The 18701-nt window shown below is 41.4% G+C and overlaps 1 long non-coding RNA gene across 1 annotated transcript in view; it reads left to right on the plus strand.

Moving 5' to 3' along the window:
* The first annotated feature begins 1352 nt into the window (after nt 1-1352).
* The window catches only part of LOC149864206 (uncharacterized), a 94461-nt gene continuing 77112 nt past the window's right edge, over nt 1353-18701 (plus strand). Inside the window, exon 1 of the long non-coding RNA XR_016442664.1 lies at nt 1353-1407. This is a non-coding gene — a long non-coding RNA (uncharacterized LOC149864206). The remainder of the gene's footprint in view (nt 1408-18701) is intronic.

Below are 18701 nucleotides of genomic sequence, written 5' to 3' on the forward strand. Positions count from 1 at the left end.
ATGCAGGAAGCATTATTGTAGGTAGGTAGGACAGGTAATTGGCATGCCAGCAGTCAGTATCTCAGGCAGACAAAACAAGGCAATTCAGCTGTAGCCCCTAGCACTGTGCTGAGAAGCATTCTGGGCTACCGCATTAATTAATATGATTCAAATTGAATGTTTTTTTATTCTGTAATTGTAAGAGGCTGTTGTATTTTTTGCCTTAAAAAGTAGTTTATTATATTGCCTCGGTCTCCTCTGCCATAATATGACACTGGCTATCCTGGTCCACTGCCTGCAGGGATGCTCAGAACTAGCTTAGGAATGCCAATCATTGTACACTTTGCCAGGAACTATTATATATAACTATGCAAGCTGTAGTGTGTTAGCCTTTTTACCAAACTGAATTTGTATAGCATGCACAACAATTAATATAGAGTGCATTGTGCACTATTCATATAGTTGTCCATGGCAGCTTGCAGACAAACCCAAGGATCTTAGAGTCTCAGACAAAGAACATAAGGAGATATGACAAAAGATCTTGAGAGGGATGGAAATGGGAGAGACAACAGAGTACAAAATGATAGAGAAAACATCTGTGAAATGCTGAATTTTCTTGGGATTTTTTCCTTCCCTCTCTAATTTCATCTAATTTGCTTTCCAACCTGCAGAGCTTCAAAAAGGCCACAGGCAGCCCCCACGGCTTGTGGAAGTGGGAAGAACAGAGGTCAGAGGTGGATGTGGCTCTGTACAATTTATTTTACATAGGGCTCCCCAAAACCTAGGGAGCTGTGGATATTGAAGAGATGATTGGACAGAAACACAATACAGAGGCAGCAGATTCTTCAGTAGCAGAGACTTAAAAGGAGGTACATTAGCAAAAAGAGTAAGAAACAAATTTACTCCACTGATAATTATCCCAGCCTTCAGAGCCTAGGAAAAGAACTACACTTCTCTTGCTCCCTAGCCATTCTTCTCCCTCCTTTTATCCAGCAGTCCTACTTTCCCCCTTTCCCTGTATACCTGTAGAAGGTGAGAGCAAGGGAAACAGGAGTTAAATGTTGGTGAGAGTGAAGAAATCCCCTTTTTGACTGTCTCTGTTTTGCTGTGTGTCTTGTTTGGGCGTTGTGCTTTGCTTCCTCTTATCCCCCTTTACTTCTTTCAAACCCTTTGTCTTAAGTTTCCCGACTGGGGAACTTGTGGAACTAGTTTTGTGATACTGGTCACCCCTCCAGGCATTGCTGACAACTTTTAAAAGAACTGGACTATATCAGCGGTGTTCAGAGGATGCTTGTTTCTGGTTGGAACCAGGTGATGAGGTCAGCAAAGTTATTTAAGGGTGAGGCCACTTGGTCTGGGGAAAGCCTCCAGCAGGCATTTGGAAACACACACCGAAGCATGGGCCTCCAGAATTCTCTGGATGTATATGTAAGTAGCTTACCTGAAATTTAGCCAGTAAATTAGGGTTAGGTATCTTTAGCCAACAAGTCCATTCTGTTTTGCTCAAGGCATTTTCTTTAATGCAGGCAACCCCCACTTAACATGGTTTCACTTAGCACTATTTCACTGTAGCACTCATTTAAAATTCATACTTGATTTCACTTAGTGCTGAGCCAGTTTCATTATAGCTCTCAGCAAAGCAGCAGTGGTGGCAAGAAGCAGTGAGTGACAGCGAGTGGGCAGGTGGGCATGAGTGCAGGGCTTGCATTGGTGCCGCAGGGCCAGCAGGAGCCCAGGGTGAGGCAGCAGGAATGGGAGGCCTGGGCTGGCACATGGTGCCGGAGCAGCTGGTGGGTGGCGGGGGAGGGGAGAGAAGCGGCAATGGCAAGAAGGAACAAGTCGGGGGGCAGTCATGAGTGCGGGGCCCCTGCCAGTGCCAGCAGGGGCCCAGGGCAGGGCAGCAGGAGAATGGGCCAGGGCTGGCACTTGGTGACTGGAGGGCAGTGGAGGAGGGAGAAGCAGTGGTGGCGAGAAGAAGTGAGTGCGGGCCTCCACCAGTACCCAGAGCCGGGCACCCAGGGACCCAGAGTAGAGCAGCAGGAGTGCAGGGTGTGGGCTGCCACGTGGGGCTGGAGCGGCCAGCAGGTAGATGGAGGGTTGGGGAGAGGCGGCGGCGATAGTGAGATGCTATGGCAAGAAGCAGCAGTAACCAATTGTTTCTATTTACATTAATGTCTATGGGTAAATGAGTTTCACTTAGCGTGGTTCCGCTTAATGCTCATTTTTTCCAGAACCAATTAAGAGAGTTAAGCGGGGGTTGCCTGTACTCCTTTGTCTTGGACCCCCCGCTCCCATTTTACCCTTCTCTGATTAATAAAAGCTATCTGTTACAGCATACCTAGCTGTGAATGCTTGAGGGGGTACAGGCCTATTTTCTCCTAAGATAGATTGGCTGATTATTATCTGGCTCAGTCCTACCTGGAAACATTCTAGGTGGCTCCAGGTTATAAATAACACCCAGCAATAGCACCCCCAGGGTCTGCAGAGTCTGTGTACCCCTGGCTGCACAGACCCCTAACAGAGATCAGAGCCTGGGTGGCAGCAATTATCCCTGGCTTGTGGGTGTGCTCCAGGAAGTGGGTCAGCCAGAAGTAGGCACCCCAGGGGAGTCAACTGAAGCATGGTTTTGGTTGGGCACAGTGAGGTGGGTGGCTCAGTGTAGTAGCAACCCCTACTGTCCTGCCACAGTGAGTTGGGGACAAAGTAGTGTTTTTCCTCCCTGTCACAGGATCTGTGTTAAATCAGATATCTCTTTCTTATATGATTATTCTCAAAATCTACTTATACCTATCTAAATTATTTATGAAGAGGGGGCAAGATTTTTTTTTAAATTAGTAGTGATTAGAAATATAAATTTCTGTGTGTTCACATTATGACACTTCAGAGGCACCTGCCTTTCTGAGCTAAAACCAAACAGTTTGGCTATAATAAAAAAACAAAACCCTTTGGCTGCAAATGATGCAATATTACCCTTAATTCCCAGCTTTCTTTGGCTTTCTTCCATCTGTCAACACATGCAAAAAGTATTATCATAAAAAATAGCTCCTCATACGGTACAGCTTAGGAAGAAGCTTGACATTCAAATATGCAAGAGTAATTAATATGTTATAAAATAATATTTATTTAAATACAAAAGGTGAGATTGAATCACAGGATCACAACTCTAAAAAAGAACAAGTTTTATGGCTTGAAAACAGCTCAGCTCGGTTTCTTTAACAAAAATTGGAATCTTGGGCTTAGGCTGCATGTGCCAATTTTCAGCTGAGAGTGATTTTTTATGGTTGAGTCATAAACCCCTTAAAATCAAAGTATAAAGTAGAAAGGCTGATACAGCCTTAATTATAATGTTGGAAGAAACAACATGACTAAAAGCATGTTATTCCTGTAACGCATGGGAATAAATTAGTATTTTAATGTCCCGTGTGCCCCATTTTTGGTCATATTTTGAAAAATGTGACAGCAAAACAAATAATACTATTCATTCTTTCAATCTATATCTGATTATCAAGTGTGCAAATTATATTACTTCCACCTAAATGGCACATATTCTTTTAAATTCATTGACCAGTTTAGAATGAATATAGTAGTACTGGGTGCATCTACACATTCAATTAATTTGAAGCAATAAACTCCAGAGCAGTTTGAGCTGCAGCAAACTACTCCTGGGCACGGCCTCTACATTTGCATTTGGAACAACAGCAATTTGAGCTGGGACGGAACAGTTTACACCAGGGCTGCTCCTACCCTTCTTGGCCTGGGCTGGCAGGGGACACGGGGGGTGGGGGAGTGGGGAGGGGAAGATGGTATCAGGTGGCGGAGGGGCTGGTTGGGGCACAAAGGTGCTGAAAATGTGAAGCCATGTGGCTAAGCAGCAAGCAGGAGTCTGGCCCTCTGCTGCCTTAAGTAATTGGGCACAATTTATGCCTACAGTCAGCATCTACACATGCATTTACACATGTAAAATTGTACTGTCCCAGACAGTACTATACTATGGCAGTGAAAATTAGTTTACTGCAGCCTGACAGCAGTACACTTATAGATGGTAGCGCTTTACCCCACAGCTAATTCATCTACTCCATAGTTAAGCACACCTGTAGATATGGCCACAGTGTATTCATTGTGAATGACTACAGCAAAAGGCTATATATTAAACCATTTAACTTTGAAATCAGTGGACAATTTTTTTAAAACAATGTCTAATTTGCTGGCAAACACTAAACATTCAAAATTCATGTCTCTCAAAAATTATAATTATAATGTCATAATTATAATTACAATGATAATGTTATAATTATAATTACAATTATAATTATAACGTTACAAAAAACAAGATTTAAAATATACAACATTTTATTTTGACTCCTAGTTCTTAAGGCTTTAGGATCCATATAATCAAGTTTTGTTGTAAGACACAAAGGTTAGAAATATATTTAAGAAATGATAGGTGATATTCTCACAAATTTCTAGGAGCTGGGGCTCTAGGAATAATAGCAAATAGCATTTGATAAATTGTGGAAATTGACAATTATAAATTGCAGGCCATGCAAAACTTTAGACCTGCTTACTATGGTAATAGCATTACAGACTATTTTGAGTTCCTTTAAAAAATAAAGCCCTTTAGTTTTTTTAAAATTAAATCTGAACTTAAAATTTGCCTCACATCTTAGCTAGAGAGACCAATTTTAGGGAAAGAGAGAGTAATTAAAGTCCCCCTTACTAACATCTTCTAAGATTGCTTGTGACAGTGCGCATTAGTGCCATTTATGGTAGTATTTTACTGTTGTGGACATGTCTACTAGGTCTTTGTGCTTACTAAGTCATTTTTCAAAGGGTACTGTTGGTTGTTAGAGGCAACAAGTTTTATTACCAAGCTGGACTCTGCTTTTTTATCTCGATGAAGTCAGTTGGAGATTTGCTACAGTTTTTAATGAAAGTGAGATTGGGCTGGACTTGAATGGGTGCCTAGAGACTGTATACATGCATTTATGCTATTACCAATATCATAAAAAACCTGTTTCATCAGACACTTTTAATAAGTACAGATACCTGGAATATACACTAATTTTTAACACAAGATCAATATTTTGTAACTTTGCTAAGTGTCCTTTGAAAATGGCGATTTCTCGAGGTCTTTAGATAACTATTGTTATTCACAAGTAATTATTGATGTTATTGAGATTTTGGAGGGATGTATACAGATTTGCAGGCTGGTCATAAAATGTGAGCATAGTTTCAAGGATGCATTGAAGAATAACTTCAAATCATGCAATCTGTAACAACAGACACAAAAGTAGTTTTTGAACCCCTGGATATTGTCGTGTCTGAGGACCGGTATACCCTTGACCTGCGAGCCTGGATCGGCACGACCGGCTGGACGCGGGTGGGGTAGGTAGTCAGACAGGTGGGTAAGTAAGAGGAGTCAGGAAGTTTAACGCATCTTGGTTATGCAGAAAGTTTATTTTTACTTACACTACAGGAGATTGCAGCGTAGGAAGGAAGTTGTGGTTGCACGGTGTAGAAAGAGAAGTTGAGCTATTCAGTTCAGCATGCAGATATTTTCGTTGCACAGATTACAAACTGCGTGGTGCAGATTTTAAGCAAAGCATACAGGTAACTTTGATCTGAAGATTTTCGTGAGCTCTTGACGAGAACGAATGAGCCAGCAGAACGAATACACTTGAAAACTTTTACCGTAGGTGGGGAGAGGTCAGCGACTGGCCAAATTGCTGACTATGTCTCCTGGGTGTGCGTGGAGGTCTCCACAGAAGGCGGAAATCTTTCCAAAATTATAGTTTATAGGGTAGCCTATTACAACATGCCAGGCCTGAATAATTACAGGACTGCCAATCATGACTGTGAACAGACTCTGTATGTTCTTAGGTTTCATGTGAGATTGACTGCACATGTGTTTTACATTTAAGCTGGGGGGGGTTGGATATGGAACTATAATGATGAAATATGTTATGTTAGCCTTTTGACCTTTTTGCCATCAGCATCTGAAACCAAAGATTTTTCTTTGACAGATATCACCTGATGGTGAAGCTAGTGTAATAAACAGATAAGTATAATTGCACGGTATATTTATAAAACCCTTGCAAACTTATGCTGGAGCTTCTATGATACTTGGTGGGGAGTAGGGCTTATAGAAGAAATCATTTTAAAGGCAATTTAATCTGTTTAGCGGGTAGAATATAGCATTCTCTGTATGCTTCTGATACACAGGAAAGAAAAGCAGCAAAATTAAAGATTTGTTAAGCTTCTTGGAAGAAAGGTCCCATCTTTCTGTGGTGTGTGGGCACTGTGATTACTACAAAGAAATACTGATCCTGACTGGGATCTCCACAACCTAGTGCAATATAAATGATTATATCAATAAATCCAAATTTATAGCTCTAGCAATACCATAATTACTCAAATATAAGACAAACCTGATTATTAGGCAACGCCACAGTAATTAGATTCTATATAGGAAAAAATTATAAATTTGTTACAATTTTTCAGGTACAGAATCTAATTATTGGATCTTTGCTTTAAATTTGTCTCCCTGCCAGATCTAGAGGGTCAGGTAGTCCCCTTGCCCTCTGCCCTTCCAACTTCTTTCCCCTGAAGCCCCTTCCCCTGTTCCTTATTGTCAGACCCTGCTGTCCCTAAGCAGATGGAAGGGAGGGACAAATTTGAAAACACTGATCTAAAAATAAACATACCTGTAATAAATTGCATATAGGGAAATTACTACAGGTAACCAGAGACTTAATTCACCCAGAATTGATGAGTTTACCTCATTTGAAACTGCTGCAAATTTTAACATAGGCACTCCATATATGCCCTTTTAAGCAGCACTTCTGTACCTATTTGTATATAATACAAACTTCTTTTTTTAAATAGTTTTGAGGGCCAAATCAGTTCCAAATACTATTGGGTAAAGCGCAATAGACAAGTTCTAAATTTCGACTGAGCGGAGTGGAATTGTTCAAGTCTGTGTGGATCTAACACTGAACATGTATCTTCCTTCCTTTCCAGATGTATCAGTCTGGGCCTTCATATTTTCCATCACTCCCTCATGCCCCAGCCAGTCCCTCTACAGCACATTGGGATGGGGAGAACAGCCTTGGGCTGTCAGACTGGTGTCCTGGGACCCCATGCCAGCCAGGACTATTCCAATCTGGTTCAATGTGCTATGGTCCTGGGTGCTCATTCAAATAGCATACCTGGCAGCAATAAGCTCTGGAGTTTATAGATTCACATTCATTGCATGTGTAGATACACCTGCTAGGCATGACATTAGTACAAAGCCAAAAGGCTCATGATTTACCATATAGTTCATTGGGCTGTACCCCAGGTGACTTAACAGAATTTCAAGCCATGGTGACCCTACAGCTCAGCACTGCTCAGTGTATGTGTGTACTCGAGGCATCGCTGTCACAAAGGATCCATGTGTTAATTAGCTCCTCCCCCATGACTGGAACCAGGTCTCCTTGTCATGAGTCCTGGTATCTTGTATGCAGATGAAGGGCAAGGCCCCTGGTCAGGGTCCATCTTGTGGAGAGTGGAGCCATGCTAATCATATGTGACAGGCTGAGAGAGGGACTGACAGAGGGATTCTGGGTAACCTGTTTGGGGCCCCATTTAGTGATGTTTGCCAGACATTTAAGGCTGGTTAAAAACCAACTCATTGATAATGGGAAAGGAAGGTACAGTTTAGCTGTGGGAGTGAGGACGTATTCAGCTGTGGGAAGTCAAAATGTATTCAGTGTAGTGGCTCACTATGACTTGAAAAAGAGTGCTGATGGGGACTATATATTTTATGCAGATGGGCTGTACTAATATATTCTCATGGTAGGTTCCAGTCTTCAGATATGCCCAGTGGAAAGCCAGGAACCTTCTCATAAAAAGACACTTGGGCCCCACAGTCAAGGTGGCCTGAGTGAAATGTACTGGCACTACAGAAAGACAGAAGAGGACAATGGGAAAGAAATGGCAGACATCATATGGTAGAGAGGGGACTAGCATAGATTTTTCAGAGGCAAACTCTCTGAAAGAACAATGCGTGATAGCACTGGAATGGTAGGTGCACGGGTGCGCAGTGTGTACTGTGTAATGGAACTACAATAGTTTAACTGTCAAAGTATGTTTTGGTCTGTCAACTGAACCACAGTGGTCACTTGACAGGTTGTTGGAAGTAGAGCTACATATGACTATGTATGTATATATATTGAAATAAATATTTTTGCAAAAAAATCAGTATGTTTGCCCAATGTGGGCCATGTGTTTTTATAGTTATGCTCAGTGTTGGTTGCATTTAAGCTCCTTCCTAGGTGGATTCTATTACTAAACACACACTGCTTTTGGCAGCAGTTTAATGATAGCCAGTGTGTTTAGTAAGAGTACCTTGTATGTGAAGGTATCCTCCCCATGTCGATTTGGGGGAATAACCTCATTTTATATTTGAGTAAGTATCATAGTTAAATCACCAGCTATCTGGGAGAAAATTCATCCAAGGAAGGACTATAAACTGGACCCAAAATAACAAGGATGGGTTGAAGCAGTCCTTGCAATTGATAATTATATTATGAAATGGAAATCTTTGGCATGTAGGAGACAAAGGGACAGATAATTTACAAATGCCATGTCTAGGTAGATCATATCAGCCACTTGTTTGCTAATAGTTGTCCTATTCCAGCAGGCTCATCCTGCTTTCAGATGATAAAGCTCTTGGTTGCACAACAGATAGATGACAGCTACAGGGAAATACTGCTGATTTAATAGAGCCACCAAAATCACAACCCTAGTAACTGAGTCTGCGTTTGTTAGTAAACACAGTTAATTGAAAAAAAGAAACAAAAATAACTAATTCTGCAGGCAATGAAAGAGTAAAGCATGAGAATCTCAGTTAAAGTTAATGCCATGTTGGCTGATGCACAGGCAGCTTCAATTCTCTTTAATTAGTTCAGAGTTAAGTGACAAAGTATTTAATCAGTGAACTAACAAGTGCAGCAGCTGATTGCTCTGCATGTGCCTGTGCGGGGGTGTGACTGAAAAAAAGTAAATAAAATTACTTTCCTTCCTTTAAATGAAATGGAATCCCTAATTTTATTACAGTAGCAATCGGTTTAGAAGCATGATAGAGCAATAAAAATTGATTCTTTCCTAGTTTATTCCTTTAACAAAGTATTTCATTTAAGAGGATACCATTGTAGTTTAACTCTTTGGGTCCCCTGTGAATGAGAGAGAGCCTTTTCTCAAGAAATAAGGTCAGGTATCCTTTGTTATGGAGATAATTAATTAAGTATATCCTACCACGGTGTTGTTATTTTTAATAACATGTTTACTTTTTTTAAATTTGCAGTTGGCCTGAACTTACTTTGACAGAGATCTAGCCATAATCATCCATGCTTCCAGTCTTAATAGTGCAGTTCATGATCCAAACATCCTGAAAAATCTTTTATTGTAGCAAAATATGACCACTCACGTGTTTAGGAACACAGATTGCTACCACCACATCATCCGTATGCTATGCTGCCTGCATTGGCTCCCTACTGAACAATGTCCAGTAGAAAATTTCTATTTCTATATTCAAAGCCCTCAATGCAGATATGTCTAGCAATCTGATAGATCACATCTCCCTTTGCAAGTCCCTTGACAGCTCTACTCCACTGGAAACATGAAACTGTCAACCCATAGTGGGAGGCTCATGTGTATAAAAAACAGGCATGAACTTGATCAGCACCATGAAACTCATGCCTATCACTTAGAAAATGATCATGAACCTTTTCATTTTTCTTATTATTTTGTATTATATTTCTGTAGTACCTAGGAGACCCAGTCAAGGACCAGAACCTCATTGTGTACTCTATTGTGTTAGGTGCTGTATGAACACAAAACAGAAAAGAAAAGAGTTCCTGACCCCAAAAGGTCACAATCTAAGGAGAAAATAGAGACCAACAAGGGACAACAAGGAAACAATGAAAGCATGTATGATGGTACTGCATGACAGGCAATAGTCATAGCACAGCTATAGCCTGAACTGTTGTCAGGGCTAAATGCAAAACAGATTTCTTATACTTAGCTTTTCTTCAATAAATTTGTCATATGCACAACACATCTGCTCCCACACACAAACTATCTTAACTAATCAAGCTATTTCCATTACAAGCTTGTGTGGAAAAAAAGGAAAGAGAGAGAAAGGGATTGTAAGTGTTACTTGTATTTCTAGTGACTAATCAGTCTCAGATACTACAGATATGGAGGCCATAAGTCTCTAAGTTAGAAACTTATTTAAGATGTTGATGAAGCACACTTGTATAAAATAATTGTATTGAATGTGTGGGGTGGATATACATGCATGGTACCTCCTGTTGTAGAGTCCATCTGCAGGTACCTTTCATGTTTAGCAATTATTTTGCATTTCCGAGACCAGCTTTGTGAACAAGGACCCCAGGTTTTTATGAAAGAAGTAGAAAATGATCATAGGGCTCACAAGGGGAACATCCAAGGGACAAGGGTCTCACATGAACTCCCTCCAAATCATGTGTGCACTATAAAGACAAAATTAAATTGGAAATACCACAATTTCTTTATACAGTTTTGGCCCTTCTTGCCACACCCCACTTACCCACCTCCCCTACACCCCAAGTAAGAGAAGAGAGTTTGTCTGGATCCTCAGCAAGTTTCCAGTGAAATCAGTTGGAGGTATACCTATTTACTGCAGCTTGAAAAACACAGGTAAAATCCTGAATTCTGGCAAAACTTCTACCAACTTCACTGATGCTAGGCTTTCTCTTTGGGACCTAATACCAGGTACTCAGTGGGTACATCTACATGTGCCCCAATTGCACAGTTGGTACTGGACAGTCCTGGTGGAGCACAGGTCGTTTTTGACCCTACTATGCAGTAGTATTGAGCTACTATGCAGTAGCAGAGGCATCAGGGTTAGTGCCCGTCAGTGCTACAGTGACATAGTAAGGAGCTACAGTGACCTAGTGTCTCATGTAGACGTGCTCAGTAAGCAAGCTTTTTGTCCTTCCCTGCAATTCCAAGTATCCTGACAGGAGCTGCCTAGTGTTATTGGAAATAGTCACATCCCACATACAACTACGCATATACCTATAGTGGGGAGATTCAACCTGAGATTTTCTGTGATTTCCTGTGAGATGAGATTTCCATAAAAATAGAAAGCAGATGATTTATTTTGAGGATTTATAATCCTGACCCCACTGAATTTAATGGCAAATATTGCATTACATTCAATGAACCTAATACAGGATTTTTGGTGTTGAGTTCAGGAAGGTCAGGATTTTATCCTTGGTAACTAGTTTACAGGAGGGGGCTGCACCAGCACCAGACAGCTCAGGAGCAGCAGAACATAGGGATATAAATGACTTTTAGAAGCCCACTTCTAAGGTGTGCTGTGCACTTTTCATTCAGAGCGGAGGACCTAGGGCCTCAATTTCTAACTGTAATACAGAGAGCTAAGGGAGGCTAGTCAGTAAAGGCAGCAGAAGGCAGACTTGCAAAATAGACCCTTGAATGTGAGGCTGACAGGCTTTATTTAGAAAGCCAGCATATGCACTAGCTGCATTCATATCTAAAATGTTCCCCAACTTGACAGGCAATCTACAGCACAGTGTATATTAAGGGGAGGTAGTTTTGGATCTGGATTTTGGTTCACTTCTAACAATTCTTGTAACACTGAACATTTTCAGACAGGCATTGATTTTGTTTTTCAATAAGGATTATGGATGGAGCTGATCTTAATGTCTTTTTTTTAAGAACTCACAGGAGAAAGATTGCATTTTTAAGATGATTCTGACTGCCTGTTTAGGCATTTTCTCCAAGTCTGCATTTTCTTCAAACACAGGAATACCATCAAAATCCATTCTGGAAAGACTAGAAAGAGGGGATAAGGTTTTTAATGGCTTTAATTTATTTTCAGAAATAATATCTAGCAGGTAGAGTGCAATATGTAGTAAAGTAAACAATTTTTGTTACCCTCAAAGTTTTACTTTTTTAGTACCCTTAAGAGGTGGAGTTGGAGTTGTGTGCATTTTCAGTTCAACGGAGTTCCTTCAAGATCTCAGAATGAGCTTTCTATAGCCGCCTCTACAAGTTATAGGTATTGCACAATAAATTGATTAGTTATTGTGGGAGGTCAGAGCAGCTGCAGTTTCCCAGACAAAGAATTGCGTGGTGGTCCCCATGGCTGGAAGATCACAGCAGAAGCAGTCTCCTAGCCCCAGAGAACCCCCTGATGATAATGATGACGGTGAAGTGGGTGTCGCCACACTCATGATGGAAGCAGGAGGGTCAGAAAGCCAGCAACAGGTAGAATGGTCAATCTCAATAAGACCTTGGGCACCCGAAAAGGGGACTGTAAGGGCATTCATAGATGATGTGGGACTGGGCTGCTTCAGCCCAGCCATCGGAGCAGACAAAAGTTATGAAGGCACTCCACTTTGCAGAACCTTCATTTGAACCCTCATTTAATGAGGGTTAATTTGCTGCGCCATCAGAGTGCTCTTTAGGTGTGCACTTGTGGCAAAATATAACCACTCACGTGTTTAGGAACACAGATTGCCCTCTTTCAAGAGCCCTTTCAAGGGGCCAACGATGCAACAAATGTAGTTTCTGTCTGTGCCCTAAGAGAAGTTTGCAGGAGGAATTTGGAACCACAGTTGATTGACTTTTCAGCATTCCCCAGATTTATTTAAAATGGTCTTGACTGTTAGCTATTTGTACAGTTAACGAAGTGCAGTATCTCAATAAAGAATTAAACAGGAACCTCTCTGCAGTTAGAGATAGAGGACCACATTCAAACGTGAGTATAACTGAATTCCCTAAGCTAAGGGGATCTAGATTGGTATAATGCGTCTTTTCTTGGGTCTGTCAATGTATTACATTAATTTAGGCATCCCTAAAGGAAAGAAAATCCGAAGGCTCTAAAGGAAGTCTAAAAGATCTAAAGTCTAAATCTGAAGCAAGTATAAGATTTTCTCTTAGGACCATACTGCATTGTCAATATACCTTTTGGCTTACATTTCCCTTCAAGAGATCTCTTCTGAATTTGGCTCATTGAGTTGGTGTATAAAGACCTGAAAAGAGGTGCACAGCAAACAGCAACTAATAGGAAAATGCCAGAAATTGATCCTTGATTGTGCTGTGCAAATACCTTCATGAGGGAGAAAATCAGGTATTAAAGGATTCTTTCATCTGGCAGAGAAAGTCATGATAAAAAACAATCACTGGGAGTTTAAATAAATTTAAATGAATGATAATGCACACTTTTTTAACAATGAAGATGATTAGCCATCGGAAGAAGCTATGAATGGGTGTAATACATTCTCAGTTTCTTGAAGTCTTGTTGAAATTTGGGGCAGAAGTCTTCTTAAAGATATGCTTTAGTCAAATACAAGTTACTTGGCTCAACACAGTGTACATGGTAAAACAGTATGGCTGCTTTTTACATCAGGTGAGAATAGATACTAAAATGGTCCCTTAAAATCTGTGAATGTATGCATAAGTAAAAGCAATCACTTCTCTTTTTAGCTTATGCTTTTTCTTCAGCTCCTTAGTATGTATATTAAGTCAAATTAGCCTGCCTACATATCAGAAAGTGGGCATAATACAAACAGATCTATCAAAATCTAGCGTAAAGAAATTTAAATTACATCACCTTTCATGTCAGCTCTGCATTTGGCTTAATGAACCTGCATAGAGGCAGGGATTTATTGAGCTGATATCTTTTATTGGACCAACTGCACATTTGGGATAACGTTAGACATTAACGTTGAATCTGCACATGCATTCAACTGACTAATATGATTCTTACTGACTACAGCTGAGGACTGTTTTGCTAGGGCCTTAGTACTTTCTTGCGAACATTTTAAGTCTGAAATTATTCTCTGAATTATTCTCTGAATGATTTCAGGGAACCTCATGTCATTCATCATCCAGGTAAAAGTACAGTGGGCCTCAAAGCGTAAAATATTTTGAACGAGGAAGAGTGGATCATTTATGCAATTGTTAAGAAGCTTTTACTCCTAGGTGGCAAGTTGGAAGCCTGCCCAACTGAACAATGAAATAAAAGCAGTACCGTATGATAGCTGTTTACTGACCTATATGTTAAATGAATTGGTGGCTTCAGTTCAGCTCCCAGTAGACTGATGTCTGGATGACAAAACCTGCCACTACTACTGGCACTGACACTATGCCAATTTTGGAAGACAGAACAGGATAGTATAGAAATAGTGACTGAATTATCCTAATGCTACAGGTGACCCCTTTGCTTCAGCCCATTACTGAAGCACAAACAGGTCAGGGAAAGTACAATGATGGCACTTCCACTCCTGCTGCCGTGGATAGAAACTTACACCAGAGAACCTGCTGTTATTTTTTGTCATAATAAAAATGTGCTCTGAATAAGACCAAGCAAATGTAATTCCACAGACAAGTATGTTAGTCAATTATTCATTAGTTTGCTTTGCATGAGTTTTTAGAGTTCTTGCTTAAATGAGTCCATCAGGATGAATGAAGTAGAGTTACTGTTGTCTTCAGCACACAAAGCTTCTGGGGAATCATATACTAAAATCTGTGGGAAGAGAATACATTAGTACTCGTTTGGCTTGGCTTATTAGAGACACTTCACACATCTTGCATGGGCTAGATGAATTACCCATCCAGGTGTGGAAACCTCTCTGCTACAAAACCCTTGGAAGTATTTTTCATTTGAAAAAGGAACAGAACAGTAAGATGAACAGTCGTGCAAATGAAAATAATGCATTCTCAGAACGAATTCAAACATTTAATGTTGTTGTTATAATATAACTCCTTTCCTCTAGTTAAAATGAAGTCTTCTGGTTGCAATATTAGAGGGTTCATTTGAGAGTGTGAGGGAGAAGGGTAAGAAGAGAGAATTTAGAGAAGCTTTGAAAAGAAAATATAGTATCATCTACTTTGTGGCTAAACTGATTAGTTCCTTTATAATGACTTCTCAGCTGATGAACTTGGGAACTTTAAGACTCCTGTCTGTTTTTTCTGTTTCATTCTTTAAGGAGATTAAGAGGTTAATCCTGAGGCTGTACTAAAGCACCTGTTGTTTGAGCCTCTCTGTCTAACATGGCTTTTGAGGCAATGCTTTGATAGTACACCTCTTTGTGCACTTGTTAAGTTCCAAGTGTGCAGAATATTGGGCATGTGAGGTTTCCATCAGCACAATTAGAAAACCTAGTCCTTCCTCTCCAGCTGTACTGATATGTTAACCTCTTCCTCTTGCTCCCTATTTTCCACTTCCTGAGTTTGCTCTTTATAAAATAGCCAGCAGTGAGAACATTTGTTCTTTGTTATGCTGTCCCTTGCTTGTCAACCATCTCATACTGTGGAGTAAACATGGCCCTCTACACACACTATAGAGGACTGGAAGGATGTTCTAGGGGAAGAGTAATAGAGACAGGAAAGCCCGTGAAAAAGGACTGAGTTACAACCACAGTGTGGCTGCATTTTCTTTTTCTCTCTCCCTTGCTCTATACACACCATCTGGGTACATGAGGTTGTAAAATGGATCATGCTTCAGTATGTACTCAGTTTATCAGGGTAGTTACTTGGGACTGGCATAGGTCTAGCAGTTTTTGGGCAGAATAATGGCATGCACAAATACAGTTTGGGGAATGACTGGATAGGCTGCAGTACTACAGAGATAGACCTAGGGCAGGGACAGGCAATTATTTCGGGCAGAGGGCTGCTTACCCAGTTTTGGCAAGCTGTTGAGGGCTGCATGGGTAGTCCTGCCCCTTGACAGGTGCCCTGCCCCCTGGTGCTGCAGCCACATGCAGTTCACGTTGGGCTGCCTGTGCCTGCTCAGGACAGCCCCGCGTGGGCTGTGAGCGGCTGCTGCAGGGAGTGCCGGCCATGGGGTGGCGGGGGGCCCACTTTTCCCTGCACTCAGCTCCAGCTCATTTCCTGCCTGTGGTCCTCTCCTGCTCCACCCCCTCCTTCTTACCTGAGTTTTCTGTGCCGGTGCAGCCACGAGGAGCCACATGGAGCTCTGTGGTTTATTGCTGCCCCCAGATGGCATGTGTAGATGAGCCCTATATCCTCTAGGTCAGGACTGGGCAAAATATGGCCTGTGGGCTGGATCCAGCCCACTAGGCCATTCTATCTGGCCCATGGGGCCCCTAAAAAATTTAGAAAATTAATATTTGTTTGCCCTTGGTTCCTGTCAAAGAGGACAGGAGCCAGGGGCAGTAGTACTCAGGGAAAGCCCCAGCAGCCTCCTGCAACAGCAGGGCCTGCCTGGCGCCCCCCCCACAGCTGGAAGCCCCTGCCTAGCTAAATGCTTTTGCACCGCTTTAATGGTGTTGGTGTTTGCACACCTTGGTGGCATATTGTGCACTAAGTCCAGCTGCTGTAGGAACTTCAGTGCCATAATGCACCTTGAATGACTTGGGGCACAGCAAACTAAAACTTCAAAGAGTTTTAGTTTGCTGCCCTTACAGCCATGAAGCACTGGGCTCCATGCACCTCCATAGCTCTGCAGGAAGCCCCGCAGGCAGCCTAAAAGCAGCCTGGGAAAGCAGGCTCAGCCCAAGAAAAGTGGTGAGCCTTGATCTCCCCCACCCCCTGAAACCTGCCTGCCTGCCTGAGCTGCCTGGGACCCCAGTGCTTTCCTCCACGGCTGTGGTGCCCCCCGGATCTACCTAAGCTGGGAGCCTGTGGGTGGGCGCTGCAGCTTTCCTGGAGGGAAGCACTAGGCCCCCTGGGCCCAGGGACTGCTCTGCCCACCAGCAGCTTGCCCTTCCCTCCCACTGGAGAAGCAGGTAAGTCAGCAGGGTGTGTGCATGACACAGGGGTTTAATCAGCCCTACACTGAAGCTGTGTTTTTTTAAAATGTACCACTTCAATTTAGGGCCCCTGTTTAGTATAACATGCCCAGTTATGCTAAAACTGGCTTGAAATCCTTATTCTACATAATCTGCTAGGACACCCTGGTAGCCATTCAAACTGGAACACATTCCTGCAAACCATAGTGGCTGGCCTTTCTACTCACATGTAATTCATTCAGAGTCAGATTCCAGAGTTAGACCCACATTCTTTTTTCCTCATGAATGGAGGATCCTTTTTCATTTTAATTATTAGCAAAATGCAGTTATTCAGGAAATTGTTTTAAGCCTATCCAACAAAACAGCGTGCTTAACACCAACAAAACAAGTGGTTAATGTCAAGCAGACAAATAGCTTCTTTGATTTTAATGGCACTACTCAGATGCTTAGAATTAAGCTCATACTTAAATGCCCTGCTTGACTGTGGCCTTCTATTCTATTACAGATGCATTATGAATAAAAAGAAACAATGAATTCATTTTTATCATCAGCCACATAAACATTCAAGCTCTCCATTTCAAATTCTGTCCCTTAGAAAAGCCCATGAGAATAGGCAGACTGCATTATGATTTGAAAGTTAACATACCCAGGTTATTTTAAATGTGAAGGGTAAGTAGGTCTCAGGGTCAAGGGCTCTGTATTGAAAATGTCCTGCCATCAAGCTTCGTCATATATTAATGCAAGAAGCTGGTAAGAGGTAGTTCATTTTCTTGTCCTTTTTTGATGTTTTGTGCATCCATCCAGCCTGTCTTCTCTTTTCAAGCTACTCTGAATTCATTACTCTTTTGGTCATAATATTTTCAAATGTATTGTGCATACACCTAGAAGAATTATAGTTGCATATGGTTTTTCTGTCTTCTTGAGTTACGCAGGTTGGCAGAGCCATATTTATTTGCTACACATTTATTATAACCATGGCATTTTCTGTAGAATGGAAATTGACAAATATCAAGCATCGACTTGCCAGTACATTTCTGACACTGGAAGGATGATTACCAAGAAACATCTGTAAACATATGGCTATTGTTTTTGATGAATCTGTTCCTTTATATTCTCTGACAGGGAGTGGGAAGGTCACTGAATTCCAGCATGGCTGAGTCACTTCTGGCTGCCCCTAGTTCTAACCTCTAGTAATCACAATTAAAATATTCAATTAGACTGCACACAACATTATATTAGAGAATGGATCAGTATAATTAGCACTTGTAATACTAGGAATGGCTCAGTAGAAAGAGAATTTTCTGAAAAATATTTTCACGGAGTGCCTTAATTTGCAAAGTGCTGAACACAAACAGGAGATTACATTTATGTTTTGGTAGCAATGGATGAAAAAATGGATTAATCATCAGGTTCCTGATACTACAACACAGATAAAATGAACAACATAAGAGTTCTCCAATACCTAGAATATTGTGCAGTTAACCAAGGAAGATCATGGCAAACATAATTTCTGAATTTGAATTTTTACAAGCCGTCTTTAAAACTGAATTGCAAGAAAGTATATAATAGGTGTGCATCAGGATCTGGGGGAATGCCTGTTCACCAGAGCACCCCAAGGGATGACGAGGTCAAACAGTCACAAACCGCTCCAAGCCCATTTCAGGCTGGACATAAGGAAGAATTTCTTTACTGTCCAAGCCCCCAAGACCTGGAACAGATTGCCACCAGAGGTGGTGCAAGCACCTACTTTGGACTCCTTTAAGAGTCAATTGGACGTTTATCTTGCTGGGATCCTGTGACCCCAGCTGACTTCCTGCCCCTTGGGCAGGGGGCTATACTCAATGATCTTCTGAGGTCCCTTCCAGCCCGAATCTATGAAATCTATGAAAAAAAGTTCAGCATTTTGATGTA

The sequence above is a fragment of the Crocodylus siamensis genome, chromosome 5 (genome assembly GCF_052110815.1).
Source record: "Crocodylus siamensis isolate JL-2025a chromosome 5, ASM5211081v1, whole genome shotgun sequence".
NCBI classification, from domain to species: domain Eukaryota; kingdom Metazoa; phylum Chordata; order Crocodylia; family Crocodylidae; genus Crocodylus; species Crocodylus siamensis.